Below are 6000 nucleotides of genomic sequence, written 5' to 3'. Positions count from 1 at the left end.
TTTTGATTTTAGTATCTTTTTCATTTTCTATTAACTTACAAAAATTATTAAAGATTTCAAAAGTTTCATCTTTAGTTTTTAGAAATTTTACCCAAATAAACCTAGAGTAGTCATCAATTATGACTAAGCAGTATTGGTTTCTGCTTAGTGACTTAGCTCCATGTGAATCAAATAGGCCTAAATGTAGGAGCTCAAGTAATGAGTTGGTTCGATTTAGGTTAGTTGGTTTGTGAGTTGACTTAGTTTATTTACCTTGTTGGCAAGCATTACAAATTGACTTTTCTAGGTTTTTTAATTTGGGTAAACCTCTAACTAAATCATTTTGACTTATTTTTGAAATGAGTCTATTGTGAGTGTGACCCAGCCTTCTGTGCCACAACATAGTTTCTTCTTGTTGTGTCAGAAGACACTTTAATGAGGAGGTAGGTAGGTTAATTGTGTAAACATTATTTTTCCTAATTCCCTTAAGTATGATTTTGGGTTTTTCAATACTTTTAATTAGGTAATCAGAGTTAGAGAAGGTTACTAGGTATCCGGAGTCACATAGTTGACTTATGCTAAGTAAGTTGAAATTAAATTGATCGACTAATAATATTTTTCGAACAATAAAATCGAAACTTAGTTCAATATTACCTGTTCCGATTATCTTAAATTTTCCATCGTTGTCGAATGCAACTGACCCTAGGTTTTTGTATTTTAGCTTGGTGAACTTCAATCGGTCTCCAGTCATGTGTCTGGAGTATCCACTATCGAACATCCATTGACCCAAATCATTGTGTTCCTACACATTGAGCATTTGATTTGGATCCAATTTCAAATGGATTTATAAGATAGATTGATTGAGTTCAACTCCTTAATTTTCATCTCACCCAATTTATGTTGTTATTCATGTTATATCTATGGGTGATTGTGAGATGATTGAATTTTTTTTTTTTTGTTAAATTTATTAACCTGGATTTAAGTCAATTTTAGTTTAAGTTCACGTTGAGTCAGATTTAAGTTTAATTAGATTTAAGTTAGATTTCGTTGGATTTAGGTTAAGTTAAGTCAGGTTGAGTTAGATTTAATTTAGATTTAGTTGGATTTAGGTTAAGTTAAGTTAGGTTGAGTTAGATTTAAGTTTAGTTAGATTTAAGTTAGATTTAAGATATTTTAAATCTAAGTCTATCTCACCCTTTTTTATATTGTTAAACAGGGAACCTTAAGAGTTTTGTGAGATGGTTGATTTATCTTTAGATTAGTATCTACGGAATTGATTCGTATTTGAGTTAGATTAAGATTTAACAGTTAGTTAATTAAATATCTATTTCAATAATTGGCTTTCAGGCTATGACAAGGCACTAGGCCTTCTTGGGTATCGGATCATCTACCACTTCTAGACAAAACTTTTTAAAGAAATTAAATATTTAATTTTCTTTCTGAAATTTTTAAGTCCAATTAGTCAAGTTTCAATCAAGCCTAGGTCCTTATCTACCATAGTCTAAGCATATATAATGAAAAAGCAGTAAACAGATATCAAATAATTTTATCTAATAAGAATGGTCTTTCTATTGGCTCTCCCTAGATCATAGCCTCGATAGAGTCTATTAAGGTAATGAATCTGATCCTTGGGGATCCAATATTGATCAAGTCCCGCTTGATTAATCAAGTTAGACTTGGAGACCCATGCTTGGACTATTTTTCTATTTCTTCGATTGACAAGAGATAAGTATGATTTGATTTTGTATTTAGTCTTGTATCCAAGTCCGGATCGATTGTATACGACCCTTTGCTTCCCAAGAATCAAATCAAGATTCTTGGAACCCAAGGTGAACCGTTCCAATGTTCCCTTAAGTTCCTTGACTTGATCTTTTAGACTAAAATTTTCTTTCTCAAGTTGTTGAACCTGAGTTGAAGTTCCAGTTTGAATAGGTTCAGTCAAGGAGCTTAGGCTGGTCACTTCCTTAAGGGTTGTTATCTCTTTTTGGAATGACTTGACTTGGATATTTTACTTAACTAATTTGTGCATCAAATAGTTAATTAAATTATATAGTTTATCTACTTGAGAAGATCTTACAGTGGTGTTTGGCCCTTCGGAAACGAATACAGATCCGTGGCTTGTTTCGGACTTGACTTCGGATTTGCTTTCTGTTTTAGACTCGTCGAGTTATTCTCGGGTCGGGAGTGCAAAGAAACTTGTTTGCTCGAGGTCCTCGTTGGAGTCTTCTGATGAAGATTCATCCCACGTTTCTTGAAACGCCTTCTTCCATTGCTTCTTTGTTTCCTTCTAGTTTGGACAATTTGCTTTGATGTGTCCTTTTCTTGTTGCAGCCATAGCAAGTTACTTCTGACTTGATTTTTGGGCTTGGCTGCATTCCTTTTGATTGAATCACCTTTTTGATCTCCTTTTTGGTGAATCATTTCTTCTTCTTGTATAGCCTTCGGGCTAGGTTCACAAGTTCAGCAGTAATCTCATCGTCATCTTCTGAGTCCGGTTCATCTTCAAATTCGGGTTCAGTATAGCGCCTAAGCTTTGATTCCCGTGTTCTGTTTGCACCTGCAACTAAAATAATATCTTTTTCGATCAAAGGTGTATTAGTTTGTTCATGTAATTCAAACTCTGAGAATAATTCATCTAATCTAATTGAAGAAAGATTCTTAGAGACCTTGTAAGCATCTACCATTGATGCCCACAGGGTGTTCCTAGGAAATGCATTTAATGCATACCTAATGACGTCGCGACTTTCCACCTTCTGTCTGATTGCGTGGAGGTCGTTGAGAAAGTCTTGGATGTGTGTGTGTAGTTGACTCGCCGATTCAGCTTCTTCATTTTTATGTTATATAATTTATTCAAAATTAGATCTCTTTTACTTACCTTAGTATCGGAGGTCCCTTCATACAGCTCAATTAGCTTCTCCCACAAGTCTTTGGCGCTTGAGAATGGGCCAACTCGGTTTAGCTCCTTCTTTGTTAATCCACATTAGAGAGTACATGTTACTTTGGCATTGGCCTCGATCTTCTTCATCAGACTTGTGTCCTAGTTCTCGCATGATACTGGTTTTCTAGCGCCGTCGAGTGAGAGTGAGAGACTGATTTTAATGATCATCCACATCTCGACTTGCATCTGGAGGTGGTACTCCATTCGGCCCTTCCAATAGCTAAAATCTTCACCGGAGAAAAGAGGCGGGCGAGCTATGCTGTAGCCTTCATGGTGGGCCATTATAGAAGTAAATTTCGCACACGAAAAGAGAAAAAGAAGCAAATGTCCCAAGACTTAGTCATGGATTAGTAATGCGGTACAAAAATAAAACTAGCAATTTACCAATTTTGAAAAAAATAATGAAATATTAATAAAATATTTAAAAAAATATTACTATTAATTTTAGTTTTTTCAAAAGAACTCCCTCTGCTCGATTGGTGGTTTCACCAATTCAAAGATACCCGGCTTTGATACCAATTGTAGGATCGTAGATGTGCTAGAGGGGGTTGAATAGCACGCCTTGCTTTTTCACTCGTTTCGTAAAACAAATAGAATACGCAGCAGAATAAAGAATGAAAAGACAAGCAATGCTAACAAGATTTCTTTTACTTGGTTCGGAGCCTGTGACAACTCCTACTCCAAGGTCTGCGATCATTGATCGCTTTCGTTGGGCAATTCACTATCAGTTCGGAAAGCTTTACAAAAGAATAATACAAGTATGAAGCTTTACAGATATGAAATATAACTTGTTACCAACGACTTAATGAAATCTATCTTCTGACTTGATAGTCATTGGAGCAGCGTTTAGATGTTATCAGAGTGCGCGTAGTTGTTTGTTCTTGATCTCAGAAAGTGTGTTGTACTCGAAGATGCTGGTCAACCCTCCTTTTATAACCGAGATAGACCTGATCCACATCCACTGATCTCGGGATCAGTCTTTGACCCAACTATGATGGGTCAACCGATCCAGGTGTTCGATCGATCGAACCTTCTGAACATGCCCAACTTCTCGTCCACATGCTTCTACCGCCTGGATAAGTTTTCGTTCGATCAACCAATCCTGCCATTAGGTCGACCAATCCCACTGACCTCGTTGGTCTATCTGATCCGATCCACCTAGCTCAACCAGATCACAGCTTATCCTCGGTTCGGTAGATCGATCCCCAAGTTCAGTCGACCGATCCCTCGATCGAACTCAGTCTGCTATACTGGGGTTCGGTCGACCGATCCAAAGGTTCAGTCGACCGATCCAAAGGTTCGGTTGATCGATCCAAAGGTTCGGTTGATCGATCAAGATTGAATTTAACTCTGCATAAAATGTTAGTCTTCTGCAAAATAGAGTTAGCACATAGCAGATAATATGTAAATAAAAAGTTTTGATAACCTTCAGACTATCCGGTTCTGACTTTGGATTTCCTACGAAAACTCTAGGTCGAACCGACGCCAACTGTTTCCTCACAGGAGAACGCGTCCTCACCTACTCCTCTCAAGAGAATTTACCTGTTGCCAGATCGGTCCTCTAGACAGACTGAACTTTTCGCCTAGGGTTACCACCCCTAGGACCTAGGATTACCACCCCTAGGGTTTTCCACCTGTCTAATCGCAGTTAAGACTTTCTATCACTTAGGGTTGCTGCCCCCTAGGACCTAGGGTTACCTCCCCCTACGATTTTTCACCTGCTTAGAATTCACTAGGACTCTTACCTAAGACTACGTAGGACTTTTCTGCAAGCTCAATCAACCTTATTAGACAACAAGACATCTTAACTTTTGAATCTTTGGCCATTATCAAAACACAAGTTTGATCGTCTGGTGCTTCTTGCACCAACATGAGAGAGGGTTGGATCCTTGGATTAGTCACCTTGTTTGAGGTGGATATCATGTAAATCTTGGCATTAGCATTTGCTTGAGTGTTTTTCGCTGCAATAACTCATTAATCAAGTGAATGGAACTAATCACCCCCCCCCCCCTGCATTAAGATTTTTTTAAAAAAAATATTTTTTTCTTAATAAAATTAATTGAAAATTCTAATTTTTTAATTAATTATGCTTGGATTTGTAGGACTACCTATTGGTCCAATCAAACTCAGGTCTAGTTTAAACTATTGGTTGGTTTAATCAGACCAATTTGATTCAATAATACCAGGTCTGGTTAAAACTATTGGTTGATTTAAACTAGATTAGTTTATTATTAAATTAATTAGGGTAGCTTGATTACATGGGTTGGGCTAATCAAATCATATCAGATTTGTTCTAATAGGCCGGATTTGATCATATGGGTCAAATTGCCTAATAGGTCAAGATTTGATAAAATATATTAAATATAAACCAGAACAAACATAGATAAGACATCCATATCCAATTATATTAGTTCTAATTGGAAAATAAACCGAACACAAGAGTTGGTTAACATATCCAATGTGTCAGTCAACTGAGACTCCCCAAATAAAGAAAATTTATTTTTCTTATTTGCTTATGTATTCTGTATATATTTGTTCCATGTGGGAATTGAATTTAATCAATTTTATTACTAGTTTTTTGATTTTATACTGACATCATTATTTTCAATTTCAGATACCACGAACAATATACACGATGACAAGTCACTATGAACAACAACATGAGCTTTGGGAGGAGATCAAGGAGCTAGAATATAACCCGTATCACGGAGTCGGATGGCTTATCGGTCAACTCGATCGAATATTCTGGAAACTCGAATGAGAAGAGTTTCCAGTCCGAGACAAAGACAGAAGATGGGCTCTTGTTCAGCCATTGCCGGAACATCTCAGTGATATAACACACCAACTATGAGATTATTCTGAAGAGCTCATCTCATATTCAGAGATGTGTAGAGAATTACTTCAATTGCAATGGGATCCTGAAAAATCTGAAGAGGATCCAGATTCTGAAGAAATGGATCTTACAAAATCTGAAGAGGATCCAGATCCCACAAAAATGGATCTCGAAGAATTTGAAGAGGATCTAGAAATGGACCTCGAAGAATTTGAGGAGGATCTAGAAATAGATCTCGCAGAGGATCTAG

Source organism: Zingiber officinale, chromosome 9A (genome assembly GCF_018446385.1).
Source record: "Zingiber officinale cultivar Zhangliang chromosome 9A, Zo_v1.1, whole genome shotgun sequence".
In the NCBI taxonomy this organism is placed as follows: domain Eukaryota; kingdom Viridiplantae; phylum Streptophyta; class Magnoliopsida; order Zingiberales; family Zingiberaceae; genus Zingiber; species Zingiber officinale.
Note: the sequence above shows the minus strand (reverse complement) of the source record.